Source organism: Dendropsophus ebraccatus, unplaced genomic scaffold (assembly GCF_027789765.1).
Source record: "Dendropsophus ebraccatus isolate aDenEbr1 unplaced genomic scaffold, aDenEbr1.pat pat_scaffold_418_ctg1, whole genome shotgun sequence".
Taxonomy (NCBI): domain Eukaryota; kingdom Metazoa; phylum Chordata; class Amphibia; order Anura; family Hylidae; genus Dendropsophus; species Dendropsophus ebraccatus.
This window is the reverse complement of record NW_027210031.1, coordinates 22,501-36,091: the sequence shown is the minus strand read 5'-3', so window position 1 is coordinate 36,091 and position 13,591 is coordinate 22,501. Positions and strand designations below refer to the sequence as shown.

At 58.7% G+C, this 13,591-nt stretch overlaps 72 pseudogenes; all 72 read right to left on the bottom strand.

Moving 5' to 3' along the window:
• Position 1: 1 nt before the first annotated feature.
• Positions 2 to 121, bottom strand: LOC138776161 (5S ribosomal RNA; annotated as a pseudogene).
• Positions 122 to 190: 69 nt separating this feature from the next.
• LOC138776160 (5S ribosomal RNA) lies at positions 191 to 310 on the bottom strand (annotated as a pseudogene).
• A 69-nt stretch (positions 311 to 379) lies between these two features.
• LOC138776159 (5S ribosomal RNA) lies at positions 380 to 499 on the bottom strand (annotated as a pseudogene).
• A 69-nt stretch (positions 500 to 568) lies between these two features.
• Positions 569 to 688, bottom strand: LOC138776156 (5S ribosomal RNA; annotated as a pseudogene).
• A 69-nt stretch (positions 689 to 757) lies between these two features.
• Positions 758 to 877, bottom strand: LOC138776155 (5S ribosomal RNA; annotated as a pseudogene).
• A 69-nt stretch (positions 878 to 946) lies between these two features.
• LOC138776154 (5S ribosomal RNA) lies at positions 947 to 1,066 on the bottom strand (annotated as a pseudogene).
• Positions 1,067 to 1,135: 69 nt separating this feature from the next.
• LOC138776153 (5S ribosomal RNA) lies at positions 1,136 to 1,255 on the bottom strand (annotated as a pseudogene).
• A 69-nt stretch (positions 1,256 to 1,324) lies between these two features.
• Positions 1,325 to 1,444, bottom strand: LOC138776152 (5S ribosomal RNA; annotated as a pseudogene).
• A 69-nt stretch (positions 1,445 to 1,513) lies between these two features.
• On the bottom strand, positions 1,514 to 1,633 carry LOC138776151 (5S ribosomal RNA; annotated as a pseudogene).
• A 69-nt stretch (positions 1,634 to 1,702) lies between these two features.
• Positions 1,703 to 1,822, bottom strand: LOC138776150 (5S ribosomal RNA; annotated as a pseudogene).
• Positions 1,823 to 1,891: 69 nt separating this feature from the next.
• LOC138776149 (5S ribosomal RNA) lies at positions 1,892 to 2,011 on the bottom strand (annotated as a pseudogene).
• A 69-nt stretch (positions 2,012 to 2,080) lies between these two features.
• On the bottom strand, positions 2,081 to 2,200 carry LOC138776148 (5S ribosomal RNA; annotated as a pseudogene).
• A 69-nt stretch (positions 2,201 to 2,269) lies between these two features.
• On the bottom strand, positions 2,270 to 2,389 carry LOC138776147 (5S ribosomal RNA; annotated as a pseudogene).
• A 69-nt stretch (positions 2,390 to 2,458) lies between these two features.
• Positions 2,459 to 2,578, bottom strand: LOC138776145 (5S ribosomal RNA; annotated as a pseudogene).
• Positions 2,579 to 2,647: 69 nt separating this feature from the next.
• LOC138776144 (5S ribosomal RNA) lies at positions 2,648 to 2,767 on the bottom strand (annotated as a pseudogene).
• A 69-nt stretch (positions 2,768 to 2,836) lies between these two features.
• On the bottom strand, positions 2,837 to 2,956 carry LOC138776143 (5S ribosomal RNA; annotated as a pseudogene).
• Positions 2,957 to 3,025: 69 nt separating this feature from the next.
• On the bottom strand, positions 3,026 to 3,145 carry LOC138776142 (5S ribosomal RNA; annotated as a pseudogene).
• A 69-nt stretch (positions 3,146 to 3,214) lies between these two features.
• On the bottom strand, positions 3,215 to 3,334 carry LOC138776141 (5S ribosomal RNA; annotated as a pseudogene).
• A 69-nt stretch (positions 3,335 to 3,403) lies between these two features.
• On the bottom strand, positions 3,404 to 3,523 carry LOC138776140 (5S ribosomal RNA; annotated as a pseudogene).
• Positions 3,524 to 3,592: 69 nt separating this feature from the next.
• Positions 3,593 to 3,712, bottom strand: LOC138776139 (5S ribosomal RNA; annotated as a pseudogene).
• A 69-nt stretch (positions 3,713 to 3,781) lies between these two features.
• Positions 3,782 to 3,901, bottom strand: LOC138776138 (5S ribosomal RNA; annotated as a pseudogene).
• A 69-nt stretch (positions 3,902 to 3,970) lies between these two features.
• LOC138776137 (5S ribosomal RNA) lies at positions 3,971 to 4,090 on the bottom strand (annotated as a pseudogene).
• Positions 4,091 to 4,159: 69 nt separating this feature from the next.
• Positions 4,160 to 4,279, bottom strand: LOC138776136 (5S ribosomal RNA; annotated as a pseudogene).
• Positions 4,280 to 4,348: 69 nt separating this feature from the next.
• Positions 4,349 to 4,468, bottom strand: LOC138776134 (5S ribosomal RNA; annotated as a pseudogene).
• Positions 4,469 to 4,537: 69 nt separating this feature from the next.
• LOC138776133 (5S ribosomal RNA) lies at positions 4,538 to 4,657 on the bottom strand (annotated as a pseudogene).
• Positions 4,658 to 4,726: 69 nt separating this feature from the next.
• LOC138776132 (5S ribosomal RNA) lies at positions 4,727 to 4,846 on the bottom strand (annotated as a pseudogene).
• A 69-nt stretch (positions 4,847 to 4,915) lies between these two features.
• On the bottom strand, positions 4,916 to 5,035 carry LOC138776131 (5S ribosomal RNA; annotated as a pseudogene).
• A 69-nt stretch (positions 5,036 to 5,104) lies between these two features.
• Positions 5,105 to 5,224, bottom strand: LOC138776130 (5S ribosomal RNA; annotated as a pseudogene).
• A 69-nt stretch (positions 5,225 to 5,293) lies between these two features.
• Positions 5,294 to 5,413, bottom strand: LOC138776128 (5S ribosomal RNA; annotated as a pseudogene).
• A 69-nt stretch (positions 5,414 to 5,482) lies between these two features.
• On the bottom strand, positions 5,483 to 5,602 carry LOC138776127 (5S ribosomal RNA; annotated as a pseudogene).
• A 69-nt stretch (positions 5,603 to 5,671) lies between these two features.
• Positions 5,672 to 5,791, bottom strand: LOC138776126 (5S ribosomal RNA; annotated as a pseudogene).
• Positions 5,792 to 5,860: 69 nt separating this feature from the next.
• Positions 5,861 to 5,980, bottom strand: LOC138776125 (5S ribosomal RNA; annotated as a pseudogene).
• A 69-nt stretch (positions 5,981 to 6,049) lies between these two features.
• LOC138776124 (5S ribosomal RNA) lies at positions 6,050 to 6,169 on the bottom strand (annotated as a pseudogene).
• Positions 6,170 to 6,238: 69 nt separating this feature from the next.
• On the bottom strand, positions 6,239 to 6,358 carry LOC138776122 (5S ribosomal RNA; annotated as a pseudogene).
• Positions 6,359 to 6,427: 69 nt separating this feature from the next.
• On the bottom strand, positions 6,428 to 6,547 carry LOC138776121 (5S ribosomal RNA; annotated as a pseudogene).
• Positions 6,548 to 6,616: 69 nt separating this feature from the next.
• LOC138776120 (5S ribosomal RNA) lies at positions 6,617 to 6,736 on the bottom strand (annotated as a pseudogene).
• Positions 6,737 to 6,805: 69 nt separating this feature from the next.
• Positions 6,806 to 6,925, bottom strand: LOC138776119 (5S ribosomal RNA; annotated as a pseudogene).
• A 69-nt stretch (positions 6,926 to 6,994) lies between these two features.
• Positions 6,995 to 7,114, bottom strand: LOC138776118 (5S ribosomal RNA; annotated as a pseudogene).
• A 69-nt stretch (positions 7,115 to 7,183) lies between these two features.
• Positions 7,184 to 7,303, bottom strand: LOC138776117 (5S ribosomal RNA; annotated as a pseudogene).
• A 69-nt stretch (positions 7,304 to 7,372) lies between these two features.
• Positions 7,373 to 7,492, bottom strand: LOC138776116 (5S ribosomal RNA; annotated as a pseudogene).
• A 69-nt stretch (positions 7,493 to 7,561) lies between these two features.
• LOC138776115 (5S ribosomal RNA) lies at positions 7,562 to 7,681 on the bottom strand (annotated as a pseudogene).
• A 69-nt stretch (positions 7,682 to 7,750) lies between these two features.
• LOC138776114 (5S ribosomal RNA) lies at positions 7,751 to 7,870 on the bottom strand (annotated as a pseudogene).
• A 69-nt stretch (positions 7,871 to 7,939) lies between these two features.
• Positions 7,940 to 8,059, bottom strand: LOC138776113 (5S ribosomal RNA; annotated as a pseudogene).
• A 69-nt stretch (positions 8,060 to 8,128) lies between these two features.
• Positions 8,129 to 8,248, bottom strand: LOC138776110 (5S ribosomal RNA; annotated as a pseudogene).
• Positions 8,249 to 8,317: 69 nt separating this feature from the next.
• On the bottom strand, positions 8,318 to 8,437 carry LOC138776109 (5S ribosomal RNA; annotated as a pseudogene).
• A 69-nt stretch (positions 8,438 to 8,506) lies between these two features.
• Positions 8,507 to 8,626, bottom strand: LOC138776108 (5S ribosomal RNA; annotated as a pseudogene).
• A 69-nt stretch (positions 8,627 to 8,695) lies between these two features.
• On the bottom strand, positions 8,696 to 8,815 carry LOC138776107 (5S ribosomal RNA; annotated as a pseudogene).
• Positions 8,816 to 8,884: 69 nt separating this feature from the next.
• Positions 8,885 to 9,004, bottom strand: LOC138776106 (5S ribosomal RNA; annotated as a pseudogene).
• A 69-nt stretch (positions 9,005 to 9,073) lies between these two features.
• Positions 9,074 to 9,193, bottom strand: LOC138776105 (5S ribosomal RNA; annotated as a pseudogene).
• Positions 9,194 to 9,262: 69 nt separating this feature from the next.
• LOC138776104 (5S ribosomal RNA) lies at positions 9,263 to 9,382 on the bottom strand (annotated as a pseudogene).
• A 69-nt stretch (positions 9,383 to 9,451) lies between these two features.
• LOC138776103 (5S ribosomal RNA) lies at positions 9,452 to 9,571 on the bottom strand (annotated as a pseudogene).
• Positions 9,572 to 9,640: 69 nt separating this feature from the next.
• On the bottom strand, positions 9,641 to 9,760 carry LOC138776102 (5S ribosomal RNA; annotated as a pseudogene).
• Positions 9,761 to 9,829: 69 nt separating this feature from the next.
• On the bottom strand, positions 9,830 to 9,949 carry LOC138776101 (5S ribosomal RNA; annotated as a pseudogene).
• A 69-nt stretch (positions 9,950 to 10,018) lies between these two features.
• Positions 10,019 to 10,138, bottom strand: LOC138776099 (5S ribosomal RNA; annotated as a pseudogene).
• A 69-nt stretch (positions 10,139 to 10,207) lies between these two features.
• Positions 10,208 to 10,327, bottom strand: LOC138776098 (5S ribosomal RNA; annotated as a pseudogene).
• Positions 10,328 to 10,396: 69 nt separating this feature from the next.
• On the bottom strand, positions 10,397 to 10,516 carry LOC138776097 (5S ribosomal RNA; annotated as a pseudogene).
• A 69-nt stretch (positions 10,517 to 10,585) lies between these two features.
• LOC138776096 (5S ribosomal RNA) lies at positions 10,586 to 10,705 on the bottom strand (annotated as a pseudogene).
• Positions 10,706 to 10,774: 69 nt separating this feature from the next.
• LOC138776094 (5S ribosomal RNA) lies at positions 10,775 to 10,894 on the bottom strand (annotated as a pseudogene).
• A 69-nt stretch (positions 10,895 to 10,963) lies between these two features.
• LOC138776093 (5S ribosomal RNA) lies at positions 10,964 to 11,083 on the bottom strand (annotated as a pseudogene).
• Positions 11,084 to 11,152: 69 nt separating this feature from the next.
• On the bottom strand, positions 11,153 to 11,272 carry LOC138776092 (5S ribosomal RNA; annotated as a pseudogene).
• Positions 11,273 to 11,341: 69 nt separating this feature from the next.
• LOC138776091 (5S ribosomal RNA) lies at positions 11,342 to 11,461 on the bottom strand (annotated as a pseudogene).
• A 69-nt stretch (positions 11,462 to 11,530) lies between these two features.
• LOC138776090 (5S ribosomal RNA) lies at positions 11,531 to 11,650 on the bottom strand (annotated as a pseudogene).
• Positions 11,651 to 11,719: 69 nt separating this feature from the next.
• LOC138776089 (5S ribosomal RNA) lies at positions 11,720 to 11,839 on the bottom strand (annotated as a pseudogene).
• Positions 11,840 to 11,908: 69 nt separating this feature from the next.
• Positions 11,909 to 12,028, bottom strand: LOC138776087 (5S ribosomal RNA; annotated as a pseudogene).
• A 69-nt stretch (positions 12,029 to 12,097) lies between these two features.
• On the bottom strand, positions 12,098 to 12,217 carry LOC138776086 (5S ribosomal RNA; annotated as a pseudogene).
• Positions 12,218 to 12,286: 69 nt separating this feature from the next.
• On the bottom strand, positions 12,287 to 12,406 carry LOC138776085 (5S ribosomal RNA; annotated as a pseudogene).
• Positions 12,407 to 12,475: 69 nt separating this feature from the next.
• On the bottom strand, positions 12,476 to 12,595 carry LOC138776084 (5S ribosomal RNA; annotated as a pseudogene).
• A 69-nt stretch (positions 12,596 to 12,664) lies between these two features.
• On the bottom strand, positions 12,665 to 12,784 carry LOC138776083 (5S ribosomal RNA; annotated as a pseudogene).
• Positions 12,785 to 12,853: 69 nt separating this feature from the next.
• On the bottom strand, positions 12,854 to 12,973 carry LOC138776082 (5S ribosomal RNA; annotated as a pseudogene).
• Positions 12,974 to 13,042: 69 nt separating this feature from the next.
• Positions 13,043 to 13,162, bottom strand: LOC138776081 (5S ribosomal RNA; annotated as a pseudogene).
• Positions 13,163 to 13,231: 69 nt separating this feature from the next.
• On the bottom strand, positions 13,232 to 13,351 carry LOC138776080 (5S ribosomal RNA; annotated as a pseudogene).
• A 69-nt stretch (positions 13,352 to 13,420) lies between these two features.
• On the bottom strand, positions 13,421 to 13,540 carry LOC138776078 (5S ribosomal RNA; annotated as a pseudogene).
• Positions 13,541 to 13,591: the final 51 nt, after the last annotated feature.

Sequence of the window (13,591 nt, the reverse complement as noted above, 5' to 3'; positions counted from 1 at the left end):
AAGCCAGCGGCACCCGGGATTCCCAGCCAGTCTCCCATGCTGGTACTTGCCGGGCCTTAAGCCGTGTAGCAGTCTGCGATCTGACGAGGGCAGGCACCTTCAGCTTAGAATGGCCGCTGACGAGCTCTGCTAAAGCGAGGCTTCCTTTTGAGGATGGATAAAGGGGCCGTTGGAGCTGCCATTGGCAAAAAGCCAGCGGCACCCGGGATTCCCAGCCAGTCTCCCATGCTGGTACTTGCCGGGCCTTAAGCCGTGTAGCAGTCTGCGATCTGACGAGGGCAGGCACCTTCAGCTTAGAATGGCCGCTGACGAGCTCTGCTAAAGCGAGGCTTCCTTTTGAGGATGGATAAAGGGGCCGTTGGAGCTGCCATTGGCAAAAAGCCAGCGGCACCCGGGATTCCCAGCCAGTCTCCCATGCTGGTACTTGCCGGGCCTTAAGCCGTGTAGCAGTCTGCGATCTGACGAGGGCAGGCACCTTCAGCTTAGAATGGCCGCTGACGAGCTCTGCTAAAGCGAGGCTTCCTTTTGAGGATGGATAAAGGGGCCGTTGGAGCTGCCATTGGCAAAAAGCCAGCGGCACCCGGGATTCCCAGCCAGTCTCCCATGCTGGTACTTGCCGGGCCTTAAGCCGTGTAGCAGTCTGCGATCTGACGAGGGCAGGCACCTTCAGCTTAGAATGGCCGCTGACGAGCTCTGCTAAAGCGAGGCTTCCTTTTGAGGATGGATAAAGGGGCCGTTGGAGCTGCCATTGGCAAAAAGCCAGCGGCACCCGGGATTCCCAGCCAGTCTCCCATGCTGGTACTTGCCGGGCCTTAAGCCGTGTAGCAGTCTGCGATCTGACGAGGGCAGGCACCTTCAGCTTAGAATGGCCGCTGACGAGCTCTGCTAAAGCGAGGCTTCCTTTTGAGGATGGATAAAGGGGCCGTTGGAGCTGCCATTGGCAAAAAGCCAGCGGCACCCGGGATTCCCAGCCAGTCTCCCATGCTGGTACTTGCCGGGCCTTAAGCCGTGTAGCAGTCTGCGATCTGACGAGGGCAGGCACCTTCAGCTTAGAATGGCCGCTGACGAGCTCTGCTAAAGCGAGGCTTCCTTTTGAGGATGGATAAAGGGGCCGTTGGAGCTGCCATTGGCAAAAAGCCAGCGGCACCCGGGATTCCCAGCCAGTCTCCCATGCTGGTACTTGCCGGGCCTTAAGCCGTGTAGCAGTCTGCGATCTGACGAGGGCAGGCACCTTCAGCTTAGAATGGCCGCTGACGAGCTCTGCTAAAGCGAGGCTTCCTTTTGAGGATGGATAAAGGGGCCGTTGGAGCTGCCATTGGCAAAAAGCCAGCGGCACCCGGGATTCCCAGCCAGTCTCCCATGCTGGTACTTGCCGGGCCTTAAGCCGTGTAGCAGTCTGCGATCTGACGAGGGCAGGCACCTTCAGCTTAGAATGGCCGCTGACGAGCTCTGCTAAAGCGAGGCTTCCTTTTGAGGATGGATAAAGGGGCCGTTGGAGCTGCCATTGGCAAAAAGCCAGCGGCACCCGGGATTCCCAGCCAGTCTCCCATGCTGGTACTTGCCGGGCCTTAAGCCGTGTAGCAGTCTGCGATCTGACGAGGGCAGGCACCTTCAGCTTAGAATGGCCGCTGACGAGCTCTGCTAAAGCGAGGCTTCCTTTTGAGGATGGATAAAGGGGCCGTTGGAGCTGCCATTGGCAAAAAGCCAGCGGCACCCGGGATTCCCAGCCAGTCTCCCATGCTGGTACTTGCCGGGCCTTAAGCCGTGTAGCAGTCTGCGATCTGACGAGGGCAGGCACCTTCAGCTTAGAATGGCCGCTGACGAGCTCTGCTAAAGCGAGGCTTCCTTTTGAGGATGGATAAAGGGGCCGTTGGAGCTGCCATTGGCAAAAAGCCAGCGGCACCCGGGATTCCCAGCCAGTCTCCCATGCTGGTACTTGCCGGGCCTTAAGCCGTGTAGCAGTCTGCGATCTGACGAGGGCAGGCACCTTCAGCTTAGAATGGCCGCTGACGAGCTCTGCTAAAGCGAGGCTTCCTTTTGAGGATGGATAAAGGGGCCGTTGGAGCTGCCATTGGCAAAAAGCCAGCGGCACCCGGGATTCCCAGCCAGTCTCCCATGCTGGTACTTGCCGGGCCTTAAGCCGTGTAGCAGTCTGCGATCTGACGAGGGCAGGCACCTTCAGCTTAGAATGGCCGCTGACGAGCTCTGCTAAAGCGAGGCTTCCTTTTGAGGATGGATAAAGGGGCCGTTGGAGCTGCCATTGGCAAAAAGCCAGCGGCACCCGGGATTCCCAGCCAGTCTCCCATGCTGGTACTTGCCGGGCCTTAAGCCGTGTAGCAGTCTGCGATCTGACGAGGGCAGGCACCTTCAGCTTAGAATGGCCGCTGACGAGCTCTGCTAAAGCGAGGCTTCCTTTTGAGGATGGATAAAGGGGCCGTTGGAGCTGCCATTGGCAAAAAGCCAGCGGCACCCGGGATTCCCAGCCAGTCTCCCATGCTGGTACTTGCCGGGCCTTAAGCCGTGTAGCAGTCTGCGATCTGACGAGGGCAGGCACCTTCAGCTTAGAATGGCCGCTGACGAGCTCTGCTAAAGCGAGGCTTCCTTTTGAGGATGGATAAAGGGGCCGTTGGAGCTGCCATTGGCAAAAAGCCAGCGGCACCCGGGATTCCCAGCCAGTCTCCCATGCTGGTACTTGCCGGGCCTTAAGCCGTGTAGCAGTCTGCGATCTGACGAGGGCAGGCACCTTCAGCTTAGAATGGCCGCTGACGAGCTCTGCTAAAGCGAGGCTTCCTTTTGAGGATGGATAAAGGGGCCGTTGGAGCTGCCATTGGCAAAAAGCCAGCGGCACCCGGGATTCCCAGCCAGTCTCCCATGCTGGTACTTGCCGGGCCTTAAGCCGTGTAGCAGTCTGCGATCTGACGAGGGCAGGCACCTTCAGCTTAGAATGGCCGCTGACGAGCTCTGCTAAAGCGAGGCTTCCTTTTGAGGATGGATAAAGGGGCCGTTGGAGCTGCCATTGGCAAAAAGCCAGCGGCACCCGGGATTCCCAGCCAGTCTCCCATGCTGGTACTTGCCGGGCCTTAAGCCGTGTAGCAGTCTGCGATCTGACGAGGGCAGGCACCTTCAGCTTAGAATGGCCGCTGACGAGCTCTGCTAAAGCGAGGCTTCCTTTTGAGGATGGATAAAGGGGCCGTTGGAGCTGCCATTGGCAAAAAGCCAGCGGCACCCGGGATTCCCAGCCAGTCTCCCATGCTGGTACTTGCCGGGCCTTAAGCCGTGTAGCAGTCTGCGATCTGACGAGGGCAGGCACCTTCAGCTTAGAATGGCCGCTGACGAGCTCTGCTAAAGCGAGGCTTCCTTTTGAGGATGGATAAAGGGGCCGTTGGAGCTGCCATTGGCAAAAAGCCAGCGGCACCCGGGATTCCCAGCCAGTCTCCCATGCTGGTACTTGCCGGGCCTTAAGCCGTGTAGCAGTCTGCGATCTGACGAGGGCAGGCACCTTCAGCTTAGAATGGCCGCTGACGAGCTCTGCTAAAGCGAGGCTTCCTTTTGAGGATGGATAAAGGGGCCGTTGGAGCTGCCATTGGCAAAAAGCCAGCGGCACCCGGGATTCCCAGCCAGTCTCCCATGCTGGTACTTGCCGGGCCTTAAGCCGTGTAGCAGTCTGCGATCTGACGAGGGCAGGCACCTTCAGCTTAGAATGGCCGCTGACGAGCTCTGCTAAAGCGAGGCTTCCTTTTGAGGATGGATAAAGGGGCCGTTGGAGCTGCCATTGGCAAAAAGCCAGCGGCACCCGGGATTCCCAGCCAGTCTCCCATGCTGGTACTTGCCGGGCCTTAAGCCGTGTAGCAGTCTGCGATCTGACGAGGGCAGGCACCTTCAGCTTAGAATGGCCGCTGACGAGCTCTGCTAAAGCGAGGCTTCCTTTTGAGGATGGATAAAGGGGCCGTTGGAGCTGCCATTGGCAAAAAGCCAGCGGCACCCGGGATTCCCAGCCAGTCTCCCATGCTGGTACTTGCCGGGCCTTAAGCCGTGTAGCAGTCTGCGATCTGACGAGGGCAGGCACCTTCAGCTTAGAATGGCCGCTGACGAGCTCTGCTAAAGCGAGGCTTCCTTTTGAGGATGGATAAAGGGGCCGTTGGAGCTGCCATTGGCAAAAAGCCAGCGGCACCCGGGATTCCCAGCCAGTCTCCCATGCTGGTACTTGCCGGGCCTTAAGCCGTGTAGCAGTCTGCGATCTGACGAGGGCAGGCACCTTCAGCTTAGAATGGCCGCTGACGAGCTCTGCTAAAGCGAGGCTTCCTTTTGAGGATGGATAAAGGGGCCGTTGGAGCTGCCATTGGCAAAAAGCCAGCGGCACCCGGGATTCCCAGCCAGTCTCCCATGCTGGTACTTGCCGGGCCTTAAGCCGTGTAGCAGTCTGCGATCTGACGAGGGCAGGCACCTTCAGCTTAGAATGGCCGCTGACGAGCTCTGCTAAAGCGAGGCTTCCTTTTGAGGATGGATAAAGGGGCCGTTGGAGCTGCCATTGGCAAAAAGCCAGCGGCACCCGGGATTCCCAGCCAGTCTCCCATGCTGGTACTTGCCGGGCCTTAAGCCGTGTAGCAGTCTGCGATCTGACGAGGGCAGGCACCTTCAGCTTAGAATGGCCGCTGACGAGCTCTGCTAAAGCGAGGCTTCCTTTTGAGGATGGATAAAGGGGCCGTTGGAGCTGCCATTGGCAAAAAGCCAGCGGCACCCGGGATTCCCAGCCAGTCTCCCATGCTGGTACTTGCCGGGCCTTAAGCCGTGTAGCAGTCTGCGATCTGACGAGGGCAGGCACCTTCAGCTTAGAATGGCCGCTGACGAGCTCTGCTAAAGCGAGGCTTCCTTTTGAGGATGGATAAAGGGGCCGTTGGAGCTGCCATTGGCAAAAAGCCAGCGGCACCCGGGATTCCCAGCCAGTCTCCCATGCTGGTACTTGCCGGGCCTTAAGCCGTGTAGCAGTCTGCGATCTGACGAGGGCAGGCACCTTCAGCTTAGAATGGCCGCTGACGAGCTCTGCTAAAGCGAGGCTTCCTTTTGAGGATGGATAAAGGGGCCGTTGGAGCTGCCATTGGCAAAAAGCCAGCGGCACCCGGGATTCCCAGCCAGTCTCCCATGCTGGTACTTGCCGGGCCTTAAGCCGTGTAGCAGTCTGCGATCTGACGAGGGCAGGCACCTTCAGCTTAGAATGGCCGCTGACGAGCTCTGCTAAAGCGAGGCTTCCTTTTGAGGATGGATAAAGGGGCCGTTGGAGCTGCCATTGGCAAAAAGCCAGCGGCACCCGGGATTCCCAGCCAGTCTCCCATGCTGGTACTTGCCGGGCCTTAAGCCGTGTAGCAGTCTGCGATCTGACGAGGGCAGGCACCTTCAGCTTAGAATGGCCGCTGACGAGCTCTGCTAAAGCGAGGCTTCCTTTTGAGGATGGATAAAGGGGCCGTTGGAGCTGCCATTGGCAAAAAGCCAGCGGCACCCGGGATTCCCAGCCAGTCTCCCATGCTGGTACTTGCCGGGCCTTAAGCCGTGTAGCAGTCTGCGATCTGACGAGGGCAGGCACCTTCAGCTTAGAATGGCCGCTGACGAGCTCTGCTAAAGCGAGGCTTCCTTTTGAGGATGGATAAAGGGGCCGTTGGAGCTGCCATTGGCAAAAAGCCAGCGGCACCCGGGATTCCCAGCCAGTCTCCCATGCTGGTACTTGCCGGGCCTTAAGCCGTGTAGCAGTCTGCGATCTGACGAGGGCAGGCACCTTCAGCTTAGAATGGCCGCTGACGAGCTCTGCTAAAGCGAGGCTTCCTTTTGAGGATGGATAAAGGGGCCGTTGGAGCTGCCATTGGCAAAAAGCCAGCGGCACCCGGGATTCCCAGCCAGTCTCCCATGCTGGTACTTGCCGGGCCTTAAGCCGTGTAGCAGTCTGCGATCTGACGAGGGCAGGCACCTTCAGCTTAGAATGGCCGCTGACGAGCTCTGCTAAAGCGAGGCTTCCTTTTGAGGATGGATAAAGGGGCCGTTGGAGCTGCCATTGGCAAAAAGCCAGCGGCACCCGGGATTCCCAGCCAGTCTCCCATGCTGGTACTTGCCGGGCCTTAAGCCGTGTAGCAGTCTGCGATCTGACGAGGGCAGGCACCTTCAGCTTAGAATGGCCGCTGACGAGCTCTGCTAAAGCGAGGCTTCCTTTTGAGGATGGATAAAGGGGCCGTTGGAGCTGCCATTGGCAAAAAGCCAGCGGCACCCGGGATTCCCAGCCAGTCTCCCATGCTGGTACTTGCCGGGCCTTAAGCCGTGTAGCAGTCTGCGATCTGACGAGGGCAGGCACCTTCAGCTTAGAATGGCCGCTGACGAGCTCTGCTAAAGCGAGGCTTCCTTTTGAGGATGGATAAAGGGGCCGTTGGAGCTGCCATTGGCAAAAAGCCAGCGGCACCCGGGATTCCCAGCCAGTCTCCCATGCTGGTACTTGCCGGGCCTTAAGCCGTGTAGCAGTCTGCGATCTGACGAGGGCAGGCACCTTCAGCTTAGAATGGCCGCTGACGAGCTCTGCTAAAGCGAGGCTTCCTTTTGAGGATGGATAAAGGGGCCGTTGGAGCTGCCATTGGCAAAAAGCCAGCGGCACCCGGGATTCCCAGCCAGTCTCCCATGCTGGTACTTGCCGGGCCTTAAGCCGTGTAGCAGTCTGCGATCTGACGAGGGCAGGCACCTTCAGCTTAGAATGGCCGCTGACGAGCTCTGCTAAAGCGAGGCTTCCTTTTGAGGATGGATAAAGGGGCCGTTGGAGCTGCCATTGGCAAAAAGCCAGCGGCACCCGGGATTCCCAGCCAGTCTCCCATGCTGGTACTTGCCGGGCCTTAAGCCGTGTAGCAGTCTGCGATCTGACGAGGGCAGGCACCTTCAGCTTAGAATGGCCGCTGACGAGCTCTGCTAAAGCGAGGCTTCCTTTTGAGGATGGATAAAGGGGCCGTTGGAGCTGCCATTGGCAAAAAGCCAGCGGCACCCGGGATTCCCAGCCAGTCTCCCATGCTGGTACTTGCCGGGCCTTAAGCCGTGTAGCAGTCTGCGATCTGACGAGGGCAGGCACCTTCAGCTTAGAATGGCCGCTGACGAGCTCTGCTAAAGCGAGGCTTCCTTTTGAGGATGGATAAAGGGGCCGTTGGAGCTGCCATTGGCAAAAAGCCAGCGGCACCCGGGATTCCCAGCCAGTCTCCCATGCTGGTACTTGCCGGGCCTTAAGCCGTGTAGCAGTCTGCGATCTGACGAGGGCAGGCACCTTCAGCTTAGAATGGCCGCTGACGAGCTCTGCTAAAGCGAGGCTTCCTTTTGAGGATGGATAAAGGGGCCGTTGGAGCTGCCATTGGCAAAAAGCCAGCGGCACCCGGGATTCCCAGCCAGTCTCCCATGCTGGTACTTGCCGGGCCTTAAGCCGTGTAGCAGTCTGCGATCTGACGAGGGCAGGCACCTTCAGCTTAGAATGGCCGCTGACGAGCTCTGCTAAAGCGAGGCTTCCTTTTGAGGATGGATAAAGGGGCCGTTGGAGCTGCCATTGGCAAAAAGCCAGCGGCACCCGGGATTCCCAGCCAGTCTCCCATGCTGGTACTTGCCGGGCCTTAAGCCGTGTAGCAGTCTGCGATCTGACGAGGGCAGGCACCTTCAGCTTAGAATGGCCGCTGACGAGCTCTGCTAAAGCGAGGCTTCCTTTTGAGGATGGATAAAGGGGCCGTTGGAGCTGCCATTGGCAAAAAGCCAGCGGCACCCGGGATTCCCAGCCAGTCTCCCATGCTGGTACTTGCCGGGCCTTAAGCCGTGTAGCAGTCTGCGATCTGACGAGGGCAGGCACCTTCAGCTTAGAATGGCCGCTGACGAGCTCTGCTAAAGCGAGGCTTCCTTTTGAGGATGGATAAAGGGGCCGTTGGAGCTGCCATTGGCAAAAAGCCAGCGGCACCCGGGATTCCCAGCCAGTCTCCCATGCTGGTACTTGCCGGGCCTTAAGCCGTGTAGCAGTCTGCGATCTGACGAGGGCAGGCACCTTCAGCTTAGAATGGCCGCTGACGAGCTCTGCTAAAGCGAGGCTTCCTTTTGAGGATGGATAAAGGGGCCGTTGGAGCTGCCATTGGCAAAAAGCCAGCGGCACCCGGGATTCCCAGCCAGTCTCCCATGCTGGTACTTGCCGGGCCTTAAGCCGTGTAGCAGTCTGCGATCTGACGAGGGCAGGCACCTTCAGCTTAGAATGGCCGCTGACGAGCTCTGCTAAAGCGAGGCTTCCTTTTGAGGATGGATAAAGGGGCCGTTGGAGCTGCCATTGGCAAAAAGCCAGCGGCACCCGGGATTCCCAGCCAGTCTCCCATGCTGGTACTTGCCGGGCCTTAAGCCGTGTAGCAGTCTGCGATCTGACGAGGGCAGGCACCTTCAGCTTAGAATGGCCGCTGACGAGCTCTGCTAAAGCGAGGCTTCCTTTTGAGGATGGATAAAGGGGCCGTTGGAGCTGCCATTGGCAAAAAGCCAGCGGCACCCGGGATTCCCAGCCAGTCTCCCATGCTGGTACTTGCCGGGCCTTAAGCCGTGTAGCAGTCTGCGATCTGACGAGGGCAGGCACCTTCAGCTTAGAATGGCCGCTGACGAGCTCTGCTAAAGCGAGGCTTCCTTTTGAGGATGGATAAAGGGGCCGTTGGAGCTGCCATTGGCAAAAAGCCAGCGGCACCCGGGATTCCCAGCCAGTCTCCCATGCTGGTACTTGCCGGGCCTTAAGCCGTGTAGCAGTCTGCGATCTGACGAGGGCAGGCACCTTCAGCTTAGAATGGCCGCTGACGAGCTCTGCTAAAGCGAGGCTTCCTTTTGAGGATGGATAAAGGGGCCGTTGGAGCTGCCATTGGCAAAAAGCCAGCGGCACCCGGGATTCCCAGCCAGTCTCCCATGCTGGTACTTGCCGGGCCTTAAGCCGTGTAGCAGTCTGCGATCTGACGAGGGCAGGCACCTTCAGCTTAGAATGGCCGCTGACGAGCTCTGCTAAAGCGAGGCTTCCTTTTGAGGATGGATAAAGGGGCCGTTGGAGCTGCCATTGGCAAAAAGCCAGCGGCACCCGGGATTCCCAGCCAGTCTCCCATGCTGGTACTTGCCGGGCCTTAAGCCGTGTAGCAGTCTGCGATCTGACGAGGGCAGGCACCTTCAGCTTAGAATGGCCGCTGACGAGCTCTGCTAAAGCGAGGCTTCCTTTTGAGGATGGATAAAGGGGCCGTTGGAGCTGCCATTGGCAAAAAGCCAGCGGCACCCGGGATTCCCAGCCAGTCTCCCATGCTGGTACTTGCCGGGCCTTAAGCCGTGTAGCAGTCTGCGATCTGACGAGGGCAGGCACCTTCAGCTTAGAATGGCCGCTGACGAGCTCTGCTAAAGCGAGGCTTCCTTTTGAGGATGGATAAAGGGGCCGTTGGAGCTGCCATTGGCAAAAAGCCAGCGGCACCCGGGATTCCCAGCCAGTCTCCCATGCTGGTACTTGCCGGGCCTTAAGCCGTGTAGCAGTCTGCGATCTGACGAGGGCAGGCACCTTCAGCTTAGAATGGCCGCTGACGAGCTCTGCTAAAGCGAGGCTTCCTTTTGAGGATGGATAAAGGGGCCGTTGGAGCTGCCATTGGCAAAAAGCCAGCGGCACCCGGGATTCCCAGCCAGTCTCCCATGCTGGTACTTGCCGGGCCTTAAGCCGTGTAGCAGTCTGCGATCTGACGAGGGCAGGCACCTTCAGCTTAGAATGGCCGCTGACGAGCTCTGCTAAAGCGAGGCTTCCTTTTGAGGATGGATAAAGGGGCCGTTGGAGCTGCCATTGGCAAAAAGCCAGCGGCACCCGGGATTCCCAGCCAGTCTCCCATGCTGGTACTTGCCGGGCCTTAAGCCGTGTAGCAGTCTGCGATCTGACGAGGGCAGGCACCTTCAGCTTAGAATGGCCGCTGACGAGCTCTGCTAAAGCGAGGCTTCCTTTTGAGGATGGATAAAGGGGCCGTTGGAGCTGCCATTGGCAAAAAGCCAGCGGCACCCGGGATTCCCAGCCAGTCTCCCATGCTGGTACTTGCCGGGCCTTAAGCCGTGTAGCAGTCTGCGATCTGACGAGGGCAGGCACCTTCAGCTTAGAATGGCCGCTGACGAGCTCTGCTAAAGCGAGGCTTCCTTTTGAGGATGGATAAAGGGGCCGTTGGAGCTGCCATTGGCAAAAAGCCAGCGGCACCCGGGATTCCCAGCCAGTCTCCCATGCTGGTACTTGCCGGGCCTTAAGCCGTGTAGCAGTCTGCGATCTGACGAGGGCAGGCACCTTCAGCTTAGAATGGCCGCTGACGAGCTCTGCTAAAGCGAGGCTTCCTTTTGAGGATGGATAAAGGGGCCGTTGGAGCTGCCATTGGCAAAAAGCCAGCGGCACCCGGGATTCCCAGCCAGTCTCCCATGCTGGTACTTGCCGGGCCTTAAGCCGTGTAGCAGTCTGCGATCTGACGAGGGCAGGCACCTTCAGCTTAGAATGGCCGCTGACGAGCTCTGCTAAAGCGAGGCTTCCTTTTGAGGATGGATAAAGGGGCCGTTGGAGCTGCCATTGGCAAAAAGCCAGCGGCACCCGGGATTCCCAGCCAGTCTCCCATGCTGGTACTTGCCGGGCCTTAAGCCGTGTAGCAGTCTGCGATCTGACGAGGGCAGGCACCTTCAGCTTAGAATGGCCGCTGACGAGCTCTGCTAAAGCGAGGCTTCCTTTTGAGGATGGATAAAGGGGCCGTTGGAGCTGCCATTGGCAAAAAGCCAGCGGCACCCGGGATTCCCAGCCAGTCTCCCATGCTGGTACTTGCCGGGCCTTAAGCCGTGTAGCAGTCTGCGATCTGACGAGGGCAGGCACCTTCAGCTTAGAATGGCCGCTGACGAGCTCTGCTAAAGCGAGGCTTCCTTTTGAGGATGGATAAAGGGGCCGTTGGAGCTGCCATTGGCAAAAAGCCAGCGGCACCCGGGATTCCCAGCCAGTCTCCCATGCTGGTACTTGCCGGGCCTTAAGCCGTGTAGCAGTCTGCGATCTGACGAGGGCAGGCACCTTCAGCTTAGAATGGCCGCTGACGAGCTCTGCTAAAGCGAGGCTTCCTTTTGAGGATGGATAAAGGGGCCGTTGGAGCTGCCATTGGCAAAAAGCCAGCGGCACCCGGGATTCCCAGCCAGTCTCCCATGCTGGTACTTGCCGGGCCTTAAGCCGTGTAGCAGTCTGCGATCTGACGAGGGCAGGCACCTTCAGCTTAGAATGGCCGCTGACGAGCTCTGCTAAAGCGAGGCTTCCTTTTGAGGATGGATAAAGGGGCCGTTGGAGCTGCCATTGGCAAAAAGCCAGCGGCACCCGGGATTCCCAGCCAGTCTCCCATGCTGGTACTTGCCGGGCCTTAAGCCGTGTAGCAGTCTGCGATCTGACGAGGGCAGGCACCTTCAGCTTAGAATGGCCGCTGACGAGCTCTGCTAAAGCGAGGCTTCCTTTTGAGGATGGATAAAGGGGCCGTTGGAGCTGCCATTGGCAAAAAGCCAGCGGCACCCGGGATTCCCAGCCAGTCTCCCATGCTGGTACTTGCCGGGCCTTAAGCCGTGTAGCAGTCTGCGATCTGACGAGGGCAGGCACCTTCAGCTTAGAATGGCCGCTGACGAGCTCTGCTAAAGCGAGGCTTCCTTTTGAGGATGGATAAAGGGGCCGTTGGAGCTGCCATTGGCAAAAAGCCAGCGGCACCCGGGATTCCCAGCCAGTCTCCCATGCTGGTACTTGCCGGGCCTTAAGCCGTGTAGCAGTCTGCGATCTGACGAGGGCAGGCACCTTCAGCTTAGAATGGCCGCTGACGAGCTCTGCTAAAGCGAGGCTTCCTTTTGAGGATGGATAAAGGGGCCGTTGGAGCTGCCATTGGCAAAAAGCCAGCGGCACCCGGGATTCCCAGCCAGTCTCCCATGCTGGTACTTGCCGGGCCTTAAGCCGTGTAGCAGTCTGCGATCTGACGAGGGCAGGCACCTTCAGCTTAGAATGGCCGCTGACGAGCTCTGCTAAAGCGAGGCTTCCTTTTGAGGATGGATAAAGGGGCCGTTGGAGCTGCCATTGGCAAAAAGCCAGCGGCACCCGGGATTCCCAGCCAGTCTCCCATGCTGGTACTTGCCGGGCCTTAAGCCGTGTAGCAGTCTGCGATCTGACGAGGGCAGGCACCTTCAGCTTAGAATGGCCGCTGACGAGCTCTGCTAAAGCGAGGCTTCCTTTTGAGGATGGATAAAGGGGCCGTTGGAGCTGCCATTGGCAAAAAGCCAGCGGCACCCGGGATTCCCAGCCAGTCTCCCATGCTGGTACTTGCCGGGCCTTAAGCCGTGTAGCAGTCTGCGATCTGACGAGGGCAGGCACCTTCAGCTTAGAATGGCCGCTGACGAGCTCTGCTAAAGCGAGGCTTCCTTTTGAGGATGGATAAAGGGGCCGTTGGAGCTGCCATTGGCAAAAAGCCAGCGGCACCCGGGATTCCCAGCCAGTCTCCCATGCTGGTACTTGCCGGGCCTTAAGCCGTGTAGCAGTCTGCGATCTGACGAGGGCAGGCACCTTCAGCTTAGAATGGCCGCTGACGAGCTCTGCTAAAGCGAGGCTTCCTTTTGAGGATGGATAAAGGGGCCGTTGGAGCTGCCATTGGCAAAAAGCCAGCGGCACCCGGGATTCCCAGCCAGTCTCCCATGCTGGTACTTGCCGGGCCTTAAGCCGTGTAGCAGTCTGCGATCTGACGAGGGCAGGCACCTTCAGCTTAGAATGGCCGCTGACGAGCTCTGCTAAAGCGAGGCTTCCTTTTGAGGATGGATAAAGGGGCCGTTGGAGCTGCCATTGGCAAAAAGCCAGCGGCACCCGGGATTCCCAGCCAGTCTCCCATGCTGGTACTTGCCGGGCCTTAAGCCGTGTAGCAGTCTGCGATCTGACGAGGGCAGGCACCTTCAGCTTAGAATGGCCGCTGACGAGCTCTGCTAAAGCGAGGCTTCCTTTTGAGGATGGATAAAGGGGCCGTTGGAGCTGCCATTGGCAAAAAGCCAGCGGCACCCGGGATTCCCAGCCAGTCTCCCATGCTGGTACTTGCCGGGCCTTAAGCCGTGTAGCAGTCTGCGATCTGACGAGGGCAGGCACCTTCAGCTTAGAATGGCCGCTGACGAGCTCTGCTAAAGCGAGGCTTCCTTTTGAGGATGGATAAAGGGGCCGTTGGAGCTGCCATTGGCAAAAAGCCAGCGGCACCCGGGATTCCCAGCCAGTCTCCCATGCTGGTACTTGCCGGGCCTTAAGCCGTGTAGCAGTCTGCGATCTGACGAGGGCAGGCACCTTCAGCTTAGAATGGCCGCTGACGAGCTCTGCTAAAGCGAGGCTTCCTTTTGAGGATGGATAAAGGGGCCGTTGGAGCTGCCATTGGCAAAAAGCCAGCGGCACCCGGGATTCCCAGCCAGTCTCCCATGCTGGTACTTGCCGGGCCTTAAGCCGTGTAGCAGTCTGCGATCTGACGAGGGCAGGCACCTTCAGCTTAGAATGGCCGCTGACGAGCTCTGCTAAAGCGAGGCTTCCTTTTGAGGATGGATAAAGGGGCCGTTG